The following is a 15,512-nucleotide window of genomic DNA, read 5'->3' on the forward strand; positions in this document are numbered from 1 at the left end:
GTTATGAAAAAAAATGTGCAGATCTAAATATATGTATATAAAAAAAATATGAATTAAAAAAAAACAACGGCGTTGCTAGCGCAAAATTGCGATCATCGCAACTGGATCGGATAACACAAATGTCACGCCTCATACACGTATATGTGAAAACGGCGTATTGACACGATCCGATCCGAAAACATAATCAAATTATAACATAAAATAGAAATATATATATATTTAATCAAACCGCATGTATCTGGAATACATAACACAGTCACACATATGAACATGTATTTGAAACACAGTAACAAATATATCAACAAAATAGATAAAGTATATATCATATATAAACTATTACCAAACTGTGTGTACGATAGTATAGATCAGCCACTCTCAGTTTCTCCTTTTTTGTTCTGTCCTTTTGCCTCCCTCTATCAGTCATGCTAGTAAATATATATAGGAACAAATTAGGTTAATGATAATGGGCCTAAGTTTATTTTGAAACCCAATATTAAATTAAAAACTGAATAAAGTTAAATAATTAAAATAGTTAAAATAAAAATAAAAATTAATTAACCTAATTAAATTAAAAACTGAATAAAGTTAAATAATTAAAATAGTTAAAATTAAAATAAAAACTAATTAACCTATTTAAATTAAAAACTGAATAAAGTTAAATAATTAAAATAGTTAAAATTAAAATAAAAACTAATTAATCTATTTATTTATTCTAGACCCAATATAAATATAAATAGACTAAAAAAAAATAAAAGTCGGGCACCAAAATGCTCGAAAAAAATAAAATGAATACGTCAAAATAATCAGCGCGAAATAAATGACTCGGAAAAATACAGCGTTTGGTCGGATTTTGAAATAAAAATTATGACCGTTTAAACTGCTCAGACTGATCAACATATGACCAAAAATAGTCGTAAAAATATTTTTAGCATGTCAAATTAAACCACGTGAACCGCAGATTAATGTTACCGACATCTGCAAACTTAAACTTGACATTTTTTCGTTGACTAATTTTAGGCACAGTTAAAAAGTTAATTTGACCAGTCTGTTTGTAAATTCCGAGAAATTATTCCGGCTAATATTAAGACAGAAAAAAATGTTATGCTATGAAGATGATGCAAATGAATGTGAAACAAAAAATTGGTTAGAGTTAAAAATAGAGGGCAAATTTTGGGGTGCAACAGCTGCCCCTGTTCAATTTTCTGAAACCTGAGGAGTTAGATTGGCCTGTGTGCCATTCGTGACTTGGAAGGTTGAAGGGGATTGAACACAAAAGCCCAAAAATTTGCACTCGCCGGTGCGTAAAGTAACACTGATGACTGGTTGTATATGCTTAAGTGGGCTTGAAGATGCCACTTGAAAGAACTGGAGATGGGCTTATAGATGCCATCCATAATATCAGGAGGTGATAATATCTTGATGTTGATACTGGATATCAGTACTAGGTCTTTGTATAGGCCGTCTCTGAATCGTATCTAAGAACATACTTTTAATTTAAGTGTCAGAACCAAATCTTCGTGGCGATTTCTTTCTGAATTAAGTATCAGCACTAGACCTTCGTATAGATCGTCTCTGAACTGTTTTGAATTGTTGAATAGACCAGTAGAAATAAATCTTCGTGATGATTATCTCTTCTGGAAATATCCTGGATTAGGGAATAGATCTTCGTATAGACCGTTTGCCTAATATCCAAGAACAAAAGAGTGTCAGGATGAAATCTCCTGAAAATATCCTGGACTAGGGAATAGATCTTCGTATAGACCGTTTGCCTACTATCCAAGAACAAAAGAATATCAGGATGAAATCTCCTGAAAATATCATGGACTAGGGAATAGATCTTCGTATAGACCGTTTGCCTACTATCCGAGGACAAAAGAGTATCAGGATTAACTCTCCTGAAAACATCCTGGACTAGGGAATAGATCTTCGTATAGACCGTTTGCCTACTATCCAAGGACACCTTGAGTAATGATTAAGTATCAGCACTAGATCTTCGTATAGATCGTTTCTGACCTGTTGTGAATTGTTGATAGTATTTTATCTGTATATAACCATCCTGCAAGGAAAAGGTTAGTTTATGCAATATGTATGCATGCATGGCATGGTGCATCTAAGTAAATGTATTATGCACTTATGGATATGCCATGGTATGATGTAAATGATGTATGTATGAATCATGCGGCCTGAAGCGTCCGGATATCTTTGTATAACAACTGCTGGCTAGGGAAAATAAATCCCGATTCGTTGCTGAAGAATATGAGGAACTCGTTCCCGTCTTGTTTGATAGTATAGTATTTGTCACTTCCCGTATTCGTTCGTCGTACTTCTATTGAAGGAATAAGTTCCTGAGTATCCCGACTGAGGATAAAAGAGATGGACATAAATTCAAGGGGAGACGTAATTCGAAGCATCTATAAAGATAGATTTGCTCTACTGGGGATTTGTAGTGGGGATGAACCGGCGAAGCTTCGTTGAACTACTACCCTCGTTCGTCCTTAGTAAATACTATTACTGCATTTTATGCATTTCTGGTAAACATCAATCGTATTCAAAAGCATACATACATTCAAACACAACCAATGGACATTTTCGCTTATGTAAATAGAGTAAAAGTAAATCTGGATTCAAAGATGAAATTTTATTTATATCACAAAGTGACCTATACATAGGCAAGTTTGTACAAGGAGACAGAAATCCTAGTAAGAGGAATTCGTCGTAAATTTTTTATAAAACAAAGAAAACAGCTATGTGAAAAATGATCCCATTGAGTTTCAATTCTACTATTGCCATTATCTTCAAATATCTCATCTTCTGCTGTTGAGACAGAAACGATTGGATTGATCTTTATCTGTTTGAACTTGATTTAGGTAGCACCATCAGTTGAAGTTACATGAGTGATCCAAACGAGACATAGTCATACGCTTTAATCCCTAACTTTTGCCTGGATTGCCCTTTCAGGTTTTCAATCCACCGGGATACCCTTTTTTGCCCAAGCCGCCTTTTCAGGTTTTCGACTTGCCGGGTGTACATTTTTTTTTATATATATCCCTAATTTTTGCCCGAACCCTTTTGGTTCGCCGGGATGCCCTTATTTTTGCCTAGGCCAGTCAACCTAGCGGGTCTCTTTTTATGCGTAGTATTTTTTAACTAAGTCTGCGTTTACAGGCTGTGGAAAGTCTTCACCATCCATAGTAGTAAGCATCATGGCACCTCCTGGGAATACTCTTTTGACCACAAATGGTCCTTCATATGTAGGAGTCCACTTGCCCCTAGGATCACCCTGTGGTAGTATGATACGCTTGATTACCAAGTCACCAGCCTGATATACCTTTGGCTTAACCTTCTTATTGAAAGCTTTGATCATCCGTTTCTGGTACATCTGACCATGACAAACAGCTGCCAACCTCTTCTCATCAATCAAATTTATCTGGTCGAGTCGAGTCTGAATCCACTCATCTTCATCCAAGCCTGCATCCTTCATGATTCTTAAGGAAGGGATCTGAACTTCAATGGGCAGAACTGCTTCCATACCATAGACTAAGGAGAAAGGGGTTGCCCCTGTTGAAGTACGTATTGTAGTACGATAACCATGAAGAGCAAATGGCAACATCTCATGCCAGTCTTTGTATGTTACTGTCATCTCTTGTATGATCTTCTTAATATTCTTATCAGCAGCCTCCACGGCGCCATTCATCTTTGGCCGGTACGGAGAAGAGTTATGGTGTTTTATTTTGAACTGCGTGCAGAGTTCAGCAATCATCTTGTTGTTCTTCCGGAGAGAGCAGGTTTCTCAGATGTATATTTGATAAGATCCATCTTAGAAATCAATAAAGTGGTATGATTCAACATATACTGTCTTAGTCGGCGAGCAGGCTAAGCCAAAGCATAGCAAGCTTTCTCGAGCTGTGAGTATCTTGTTTCACAGTCGGTACCTTTTGCTAAGGTAGTATATTGCATGCTCTTTTCGACCAGACTCGTCATGTTGCCCCAACACACACCCTATTGAATTTTCTAACACGGTCAAATACATGATTAGAGGTCTTCCTTCAACTGGTGGCATCAGATTTATAGGTTCTTGGAGATACTTCTTGATTTTGTCCAAAGCTTCTTGACATGCATCATTCCATATCATCTCTTGATTTTTCCAGCAAAAACCTCTACATAGTCACGTAACATTTGAATTAATCTGCTCTTGACACCATCTTCTAATTCAGCTCCTATCTTGACCTCTTTCCTGTTTTCTTCAGTTCCCAGATTCACAACTTCGATTGGCTCTTCATGTGGCTGTATAGCTTTCCTTTCTTGTTGTAATAACCTAGCAAGCTCTACAGGTACTTCACAATCTTCATCCTTTCCATCTTCAGCTTGATAGATCGGATTCTCGAAATTATAATTGGCAATAGTAGAACTGTTATCAACAGGATCCAGAGTGGATGAGGATCTGCATTTTAGTGATGTGGGTGTGTGTAAGAACACATAGCTGACGAAAATAAAATAAAAGAAAAACAAAGAGCCCAATATTTACGAAAACAAAACGTCCATTGATTTTTATTGAATGAAGTATGCAAATGAAATGACATCCCGAAACAAGCATACCATTGTGCCCCGGGTAAGGCACAAGGCTTAAAAGTTTAATTGTTTAAAAATAACAACACAGTAATAGTATTTACTCCTGACTAAAGGAGATAGGAATAACGTCTTCAATCTTCCAATTGTTGAGCCCATCACCCACAGTAGGAAAAATCCAGTTATCCAGATTGTAGTCTTCATTATAGTCACCCACAGCATTGATTTGATCTTTCATGTTCCCTGGATTGGTGATACGAGCACGACGAACAGCCTTCTGGGACTCTGCAGTGAAACCCAAACCAAACTTGTCAGACTTGTAAGGAATGTCGGGAAGCTGACCCCAAATAGTACAACCACCTTCTTCAACCACAGCTCTAGCATCTTTGAGAGAAGCCATTGTAGGAGGTACTCTGGTAACCACAGGAACTCTTTTAACCACAGGAGGAGCTTCAGTAGCGGGAACGACCCAAGGAATTACTTCAAATGTCTGGCAAGGAGTCTCAACATATTCACCTTCCACTTCAACATACTTAAATGTATTCACATGACTGACCATATATTCTTCCTCTCCATAAACAGTTACGATCTTTCCCTTCACTGGATATCTCAACTTCTGATGTAGAGTGGAGGTCACATCACCTGCCCCGTGGATCCAGGGGCGCCCAAGCAAACAAGAGTACGCAGGACGAATATCCATTACATAGAAGGTAGAATCGAAGACTTGAGAGCCTACTTTGATCGGGAGATCTATTTCTCCATGCACCACTCTTCTTGAACCATCAAAGGCTCTCACCACTATATTACTTGATCTTAACACAACATCTTCAGGACTGAGCTTGTTCAGAACCTCTTTGGGAAGTACATTCAATGAAGAGCCATTGTCTATCAACACATGAGACAAGGTAGTGCCCCTACATTCAATGGAGATATGTAAAGCTCTGTTATGGTTTCTTTTGGAAGGAGTCAAGTCAGCATCAGAAAAACCTAACCCATTATCATAAGTCAGATGTGCAACACAATTTTCAAATTGATCCACAGAAATTTCATTTGGTACATGAGCAGTCCTTAAGAAAATGATCAAGGCTTTAGCATGAGCCTCAGAACACAGCAACAAAGACAACATGGAAATTTTGGAGGGAGTATGCCCCAATTGGTCAACAATATCATAATCACTCTTACGAATGATCTTCAGCACTTCTTCCATCTGTTTAGAGAGATTTTCAGTAGTCGGTGCTTCAGCTTGCACAGGTTCAACCACAGGACCTTTGCCTCGAGCATCAGTACTTGGCTCAGAAGTGGAGGTAGTAGTTGGAAGAACTGTATTTTTTGAGGTAGCTGGAGGAGAGAAAATTCTTCCACTTCTGGTGATCTTACTAGATCCAGCAATATTATCAACATCAAGGTTATCATCAGTAACAGGTGTATCAGTCAAAGGTTCCTGCTTAACACCATGGATATAAACATCAGAACCGTAATTCCAGGGTATAGCTTTATCAGAAGTATAAGGAATAGGGCCAGGAGTGGTAATAATCATGGGAGGCACTCTAACTTCAGCAACAGTCTTCACCAGGCCTTCAGCAGTAATTTTGATAGGACCCTTGGAAGTGATCTTGACAGGGCCTTTGGAGGTAATCTTCACTGGCACTTTATCAACCATATCCACATCTTCAAACTTCTTACCTTGAGTTAGGTGTTCACACATACTTTCCACAGAAGGAGTTCTCTCAAACAATATAGTGTAATTGTCCATGAGGCGTTGAATACCATCTTTCAACTTCCAGCAGCTATCAGGTTTGTAGGCACAATAAAAACAGTCCTCGTTGTAACCTGGAAAGAATCCAGCCTGCACCAGCTTCTTCTTGATAATAGATAAGGGAGTAGTCACATCTGCTACTGAGGAAACATATGAAACTTCATCAACAGCATTAACAATCTTCTCATGATTGGGCATGGGAGCAGTAATCACATTTGGAGTCCCAGGAGGGTCAAATTCAATCTCCCCAGCTTCAATCATATCTTGAATCTTATTTTTCAGCACCCAGCAATTGTTGGTGTCATGTCCCGGACAATTAGAATGATAGGCACATCGTGCATTAGGATTGTATCGAGGAGAGGAAGTATTAGGATTCTGAGGAGGGTCCTTCAAAGTAATGAGTTCCTCTTTCAACATGTGTTGCAAGGCTTGGGCCAGTGACATGTTGATCTTGGTGAATTGTCTTCTAGGCTTCTGTTGATTACTCTGTGGTAGCTCTGGTGTTGCAGGAGTAGGATTAGAAATGTGAACTGCTCCTACGGATTGGTGACTTCTGTTACGGCCAGGTTGACCATACACGGCATTAGACTCCTTCTTTCCACTAGGGGGCTTCTTTGCAGTGCTTGATGAAGAGGCACCCACCTGTATCTTACCACTTCTTATACCACTTTCCACACGCTCTCCAGTCATTATCAGCTCAGTGAAACCAAATGATGAGCTTCCAATGAGGTGACTATAGAAAGGACTATTCAGCGTACTCATAAACATATCCACTAGCTCCCTGTCAGTCAGAGGAGGTTGAACTCTGCCAGCCAGGTCTCTCCATTTCTGGGCATACTCCTTGAAATTCTCCTTAGCACCCATTGACATGCTTTGTAGCTGCATGCGAGTAGGTGCTAAATCAGCATTGTATTGGTATTGCCTGTAGAAGGCCTCAACAAGATCATTCCAATCACGGATATTGACACTCTCCAATTGATAGTACCATTCCAATTGAGCTCCAGACAAGCTCTTCTTGGAAGAAATGAATCCATAACTTCTTATCAGCAGTATGTGGTTGAATCCTCCGGACATAGGATCTTAAATGCAGCTTGGGACATGAGACACCATCATACACCACAAAAGTAGGAACCTTGAAACCAATAGGTATAACCACTCCAGATATTAAACTCAGATCTTCAAAATCCAGCCCAGAAGACTTTTGTAAGTCCATAACATTCATTCTATCCACCAGCATCTTGTACTTATCTTCATTAGGATCATGATAATAATTTGCTTCAGAATCAGAATCTCCCACAGTATCATGGAGACTACCTCCCTCTTTCTCAGAATTTTCAGACTCATAATCATCAACCTGTTCCTTTGTCTTGATAGGGCCTCTGAATCTTCTTCCCAGATTGATAAGGCCTCCTGATCTTCTAGTCTTCTTCTTCTTCTTAGCCAGCAATGTCTTCAACTCATCTTGCCCCTTGGACAAGTTCAGAATCAACTCTTGGAATTGTGCATTTTGAGCCTGGAGATCTTTGACAGTCTGTTCAAGAGCCATTTCTGCTGAGGTAAACAACGAGAAGATAAGATACCTGTTCATAAGAAACCTGTGATGCAATAATATGGTATGTAGATGCTTATGCAATGTTTTCAAGGACCGTAGGATTTAAATTTGTTTAAACCACCAAAAAGTAAACTTTTATTAGTAATAAACTTGTTTGCCCCTTGGGCTTACAATAAAAATGAAATAAATGCAAAAAAATGGGGTTTTAAGTCTCCCATGGACGTTTCCTCTTTGTGTTGAGGTATGAGTTGAGATTCCGCTCCTCGTGAAGTTGTTTTGTTAGCTCTAGGATTCTTTCCTGACTTGCCTTGTAATGAGTCTCAAAAGTATCTCTTTGCTCCTTCAACTGGATCCAGGACCTCTGTAACTCTTCCATGTCAGTGGGCATGTCTGGATGAAGAATGATGTAAGAAGTATCTCCTTCAGCAACAGGCTCCATGGTAACTGGCAGGATAGCAGGATATGGCATCATAAGAGTCTGAGCACGAAATCGTACCCATCTGAGATATGGTTCCATAGGAATAGTGTACTTGGGTTCCAGAGTCTTGCTGTCAACCTTGTTCACTTTACCCCATGCTCGTATGAACCTTTGACGGTAACCTTGAAGATCATTGTCGTAGTCGAACACAATACCCTGAATAAGCATGTCATGAGGACCATCAGTCCGAGCGTAACCAAACTGACGTAGAGCTAAAGAAGGGTTGTAGGTAATGCCCCCTCTTATGCCAAGGAGTGGCACATTAGGTAACTCCCCACAACGGTCAATGATGGTAACATTCTCCATAGATCTAGAGCACCAATGAATATCTGAATGAGAAAGTGACATAATCCTCTTGGACCACCTGAACCCTTGTTCATTCTTCATCACTGATCGAGGAAGGTGAGAAATAAACCACCTAGATAATAGAGGTATGCAACACATCAGAGTTCCTCGTGCCTTCGTAGTACGGGTATGAAGAGAGTGTAAGATGTCTCCAAGTAATGTAGGCACTGGATTGCGAGTCAGAAATATGTTGATGGCGTGTACGTCTATGAACTGGTCTGGATTGGGGAACAGTACTAAGCCATAAATCAATAGGGCTAAGATCTCCTCAAAAGCATCGTAACTCATAGCCTTCAGGAATACTTGAGCTTTCTCCATCAATACCTTAGCAAGAATACCCTTAACTCCACTCCTTGTTTCTAGGACAATGTCTGATTTCTTTAAATGTAAGGCTGCAACAATGACTTTAGGTTTAGGCTCTTTTTCCAAGCCTGTGAAGGGTTTCTGATCAAGAATAGGTATACCCAGAAGCTTGGAGAACTCTTCCATTGTAGGAACCAGCTGATCATCGGGAAATGTGAAGCAATGATATTTAGGGTCAAAGAACTGAAACAGGACACTCATCATGTCTTCATTGAACCCTGAAGTGACTAGATCCAGTAGGTGACCATGCCTCTTGATGAACTGGGAGTTTTCAGAAACTTGAGAGACCAATTCCTTAAGCTTAGGAGGTATTCCTACAAAGTTGATCCGGATAGTATTCCTACGAGCAGAAGCCATGACCTGCAACAAAGAACAAAGATAAATCCTTTGGTCCTTGAAATGGTTAGTGAAAATGCTATGCTTATGATGCATGATGATGCTATGATGTTATGCTCAATCACAAACATGTGGCACACACAAACAAGTCACACAATAGCCCTAGGTTTGAAGGCTTGCATGAGGTTTAAAGGTAAGTACCCTCCCCTGAAGTTTAGTTGATTCATCCTGTCCTACAAAAGTAACCAGGTTCTAAGGGATCTCAAAATCATTGATCCTTCACAAGGGTGGTTGTTCAGTAGGCAACCTACTTGCCAACCAAAACCCTCCAAGTTTAGGATCTCAATGAGTGTAGTATCGAGTATCAACCAACTTCAGTCTTCACCAAAGCCGGTTATCTCACTACTTTCTAAAGGCCAAGATGGGATGACTAGGGTTCTAAAAGTCAGTTAGTGTATTGACAACATATGGCAGCATCATATTATCCTCAACTTGCTTAAGGAACATAAGCACCAACCAAGAAGTCACACTAACTATGGCCACCAGATCAACCATATCGATATACGCCGTACAGTTTCCTTGGTCTATTGCCATTTACCTAAGGTACACTACATCTGGGTTAGGGTCTTTCACACATAAGAGCACCCAACAGATAAGTATAAAGCAAACAAGGCAAACAATTTTAAAGTGATCTAATTCCTAAGGGTACCCCTCTTTTATTAAATCCCCAGCAGAGTCGCCAGTGCTGTAACACGGTGGGAGAACTGACTTTAGTTAAATGTTGCGGATAGCAAGAGTCGCCACCGACTTTTATTTTATCCAAAAGGAAAGGACATAAAAGAACAGGAAAGACCTTAAAAAGATTTTGAGTTCGGGGGGGTAGGTTATACAAAGGGAAGGTATTAGCACCCTTTATATCCATGGTTATCCATGGGCTCTTAGTTACTTAGCTCACTTTGTTTGTTTGCAAGAGTGTAGTGTGTGATTAGAAAAATTCCTTTAAGTACTTTGTAATGACCCTCGTATGGGTGTATACAAAGCCTAGTTTAGAAATTGTGAGGTGTAAAAGTAATTTTGAAAAGTGTGAGCAAGTAACTATGAGATACCTACCCTAGATTAAGTCTTTCGTGTTCTCGTATATTCTTTCAATGGTAAGACTGTCCCTATTATTAAGGAATAGGTAGTCATTACCTTGGATGTGTTTAAGGGACGGGCGTAGGGTCATCGTATGGTCAATGAAGGCAACATAAAGGGTGTCTTTAGCAACTCGTAGGGACTATCATCATATTTACCGAAGGGACAAGATCATTATATCGTAGGCAACCTCGTAGGGACTTGATCTTTTAAGTTTATAGGGAGTTGATGGTTTTTCTGTTTGAAGGGACTTTGCTTAAGACACCCCTATTTTCGAGGGACTTGACCATTTAAAGAAGGCAACCAAGAGGAATACCCTAGGAAGTACAGATGGCGATCAAAGATTGACTTACGTGTGTGAGTGTTATTTTTCAGATATTTGTCTTGAATTTAATTTTCTAAGTTCAATTATTTACAGTTAGTTTTTTGCACTCCCTAAATTACTAACCACGCAATAAATATTTACAAAAATAAAAGCAAGAAAAATAAATTCCTAAACTATTAAATGGCTATGGGACAGATACATAATAATCAGGCGAGAAAGAATAAATTTACAACCTATACATTTGTTCCTAATATTATAAATAAAACAAAATTAAAATAAGGAAAATAATGAAGCAAAAATAGAATAGATAAAAGCAAATAATAGTAAAATAATAAATAAACAATGGTAATAAAGCAATAATAAAATAACAATAATAATAAAGTGATAATAAAAAGGTTAGAATTTTAAAAGAAATTATTTTAGGTTAAACAAGTTAGATTTTTTTAGAAGTTATTAGAAAAATATGAGTTTAAAATAAATTAGTAATAATAAAAGAATTTAAAATACATTAATGTACAAATTATAAAATAAAAGAGTTATATGAAAAATATTAAGTTAGTTATTTACAAAATAAATAAAGTTTATAGAAAATATCAAATTATTAGATTAACAGGTTTATTATTATTATTCAATTAGAAAAATGGTCAATTAGATTTTATTTACAAAATATATAAGGATTTATTATTATAAGTAAGTAATAAAAAAAAGTTATTAAAATAGTTAGTATTTATTATTTATTTACAAAAAATATAAAGGTTATAGAAAAATATTGAATAATTAATTTAGTAGGTTTTCACGCCCTACATTACTAAACCACGCAGTTAATATAGGATCAATGACAGGAATTTAAATGGCAAAAAAATAAATGGTAGAAAAATAAAATGGCAGAAAATAAATGGCAGAAAATAAAACCCTAATTATTACAACGCTTTGGTGCAGTTACATAATAAAGATGGCGAAAAGTAAAGCTGAAAATATTACAAGTTAAAACTTAAAATATTACAAGGGCGAAGCAGTTACAGTGTATGAATAACATAAATATGAGCGAAAATAGGAAATAATAATAAGGTTTGTTAAGGTTTAAGAAAAGGTTTATGGTTTAGAGGAAATAACACGGTTAAAGTTTTAGGTTTGAAATTTAGAGTTTGTGGCGAAATTGTCAGGGTTTAGGGAAAAATCAGGGTAGTTAGTTATGAAAAAAAATGTGCAGATCTAAATATATGTATATAAAAAAAATATGAATTAAAAAAAAACAACGGCGTTGCTAGCGCAAAATTGCGATCATCGCAACTGGATCGGATAACACAAATGTCACGCCTCATACACGTATATGTGAAAACGGCGTATTGACACGATCCGATCCGAAAAGATAATCAAATTATAACATAAAATAGAAATATATATATATATATATATATATATTTAATCAAACCGCATGTATCTGGAATACATAACACAGTCACACATATGAACATGTATTTGAAACACAGTAACAAATATATCAACAAAATAGATAAAGTATATATCATATATAAACTATTACCAAACTGTGTGTACGATAGTATAGATCAGCCACTCTCAGTTTATCCTTTTTTGTTCTGTCCTTTTGCCTCCCTCTATCAGTCATGCTAGTAAATATATATAGGAACAAATTAGGTTAATGATAATGGGCCTAAGTTTATTTTGAAACCCAATATTAAATTAAAAACTGAATAAAGTTAAATAATTAAAATAGTTAAAATTAAAATAAAAACTAATTAACCTAATTAAATTAAAAACTGAATAAAGTTAAATAATTAAAATAGTTAAAATTAAAATAAAAACTAATTAACCTATTTAAATTAAAAACTGAATAAAGTTAAATAATTAAAATAGTTAAAATTAAAATAAAAACTAATTAACCTATTTATTTATTCTAGACCCAATATAAAAATAAATAGACTCAAAAAAAATAAAAGTCGGGCACCAAAATGCTCGAAAAAAATAAAATGAACACGTCAAAATAATCAGCGCGAAATAAATGACTCGGAAAAATACAGTGTTTGGTCGGATTTTGAAATAAAAATTATGACCGTTTAAACTGCTCAGACTGATCAACATATGACCAAAAATAGTCGTAAAAATATTTTTAGCATGTCAAATTAAACCACGTGAACCGCAGATTAATGTTACCGACATCTGCAAACTTAAACTTGACATTTTTTCGTTGACTAATTTTAGGCACAGTTAAAAAGTTAATTTGACCAGTCTGTTTGTAAATTCCGAGAAATTATTCCGGCTAATATTAAGACAGAAAAAAATGTTATGCTATGAAGATGATGCAAATGAATGTGAAACAAAAAATTGGTTAGAGTTAAAAATAGAGGGCAAATTTTGGGGTGCAACACACACTAACCATTAACACTAACTATTAACCATTAACATTTACTTCTTGCACTTTACAATTATGCAATTTACTATTCTTGTACATATTATTCATTTGCTTTTGCCCCTTTGCTCACTTGAGCACATGTTTATGTTAATGCAATTTGCCCTTTGCTCACTTGAGCACATGTTTATGTTAATGCAATTTGCCTTTTGCTCACTTGAGCACATAATTGTGTATATACTATTGTGCTTGTGTTTTGTTTTGATTGTTGTGAACCAAATGCAAAGAAATGGACAAATGAACTTAGATTATAGGACTTTCCCTATGCAAATTGGAGTAAAAGGACCTTAATGTTGAAGATGGATTAGAAGGACCAAACCTCTAAACTCACTCTTGTCCATTCTTGATTTACTTCATGGAACTTTTGATGTGTATGCTTTTGTGCTAGGGAATTCTATGAGAGCTCAAATTGAAGAACCATTGCCATGTTCATCCAAAGTGAAAGATACAAGATACATTGAGGATCTCCTAAGAAGCTTTTTGATTGTGTTGATTGCTTGAGCTTACTATTATTTTGCTTGCATATTCCAAAGGATGGGAGCTACTTGGATCATCAATATGATCTCAAGAGAGGAACTCCATTTGTGGTTTTGTTTCTTATCCCTTATCTCTTGTATGATTAGGATCTTAGCCATTCTTCTTCTTCCCTCCACTCTAACCCAAGCCAAAACTTTTGTGCAAACATTTAACACTTGTTTTCAAACATTAGAAACCTAAGCCTTATGCTTTTGATTTTCAAACTTTCTTTTCATAACACTTATTTTGAATTGAATTTTTAAGTCAACTTTGACCATATTTTGTAAATACTTTCATTGGTAAATATAACTCACTCAAATACTTTTTGTGGTTTCAATGGCCACTTCTTATTAAAAACTCTTTTTCATAACCTTTAGCTATTAGGTTTGAGTTATCCTTGAGGTAGATGTAATACTCACCTATATCCTTAGTGATGGACAATGATTCTTCCATGCTTATTATAGGGTTAACCCCTCACTAGCATGTTGAAGCTATCCTCACATGGTGGATTTGTGGTTTTAGGTTGAGTTTTCTCCCTTGAATAACAAAAGACCTTAAGGCTTTTGGACCAATCAATTCACCAACTCATTTTGAGATTTTTTACCCTGAACTACGAGGTTTTGATCCTAATCTTTTTTAAGATGGTACGTAGGCAATGGATTTATCCATCCAAACACAAAATGTAAATAACTTGTATATTCTCTTCTCATCTCTTCAATCATGTTTGCACAAACAATTTTTCACAAAATACCAACCTTACAACAAATGTGAAAAGGGCTCCCTAGGAGTACCTAGGATGTTTTGGGTGCTTAAAACCTTCCCATTGCATAACCAACCCCCTTACCCAAATCTCTGACATTTTTACTAGTTTTTGATTCGATAAAACTCTTAGGTTTTTGTTCGCTTTCTAACCATTCCTTTGGATAAATAGAAGTGCGATGGCGACTCGACTTGTATGGTTTACCTTGGATTTAGTCAATAAATCTAAAGGTAACGAATACCTCGCTACATTGGGTATCTTGTTTGGTTTGTTTAAGCCTTTGCGGATATGGAATCGATGGTATGCAGGGTGGCGGCGGTACATATGTTCAATTTTCTTGGTTATCATTCACTACTTTCTTATCATTAATATCCTCCTCTCTTCATCCTTCTAGTTCTGCGGGATCCTCTTTTTGTTTTTCTGGAGTAGTCACAATGTTTTCTTTTGGTGGTTCTGGAATTTTAGGCTTGTCGTATTGAGTTCTGATTCGCATCGAAATATCATTATCATGGACTTTAGGGTTAGGTTGAGGTTGTCCAAGGAATAATCCTCCTGGTGTAGCCTGAGCAACTTGTTGTTGTGCTACTTGAGATATTTGGGAGTCAAGCATCTTGTTGTGGGTCGCCACAGAATCAACCTTGTTTCCTAATTGTGAAATCTATTCATTAATATGGACATTCTAATTCATGAATTATTTATTCCGTCGAGCTTGACTCGTGATAAATCTTCTATAATCTTCTCAAGGTTTGACTTCTGAGGTGTAATTTGTATCGGTTGTGAGGATCTTTGGGTTTGGAAACCTGCTGGTCTTTGAGGAGCAAAATTTTGGGAAAAAGTAGGGTTATTATTCTTGTAAGAGAAGTTTGGGTGGTTCCTCCATCTAGGGTTATAAGTGTTTAATAGGGGTTTCCTTGGGCATAGTTGGTCTGGTCTGGGTTTGTTTCAGCTAGTAG

The sequence above is a fragment of the Lathyrus oleraceus genome, chromosome 1 (assembly GCF_024323335.1).
Source record: "Lathyrus oleraceus cultivar Zhongwan6 chromosome 1, CAAS_Psat_ZW6_1.0, whole genome shotgun sequence".
Taxonomy (NCBI): Eukaryota; Viridiplantae; Streptophyta; class Magnoliopsida; order Fabales; family Fabaceae; genus Lathyrus; species Lathyrus oleraceus.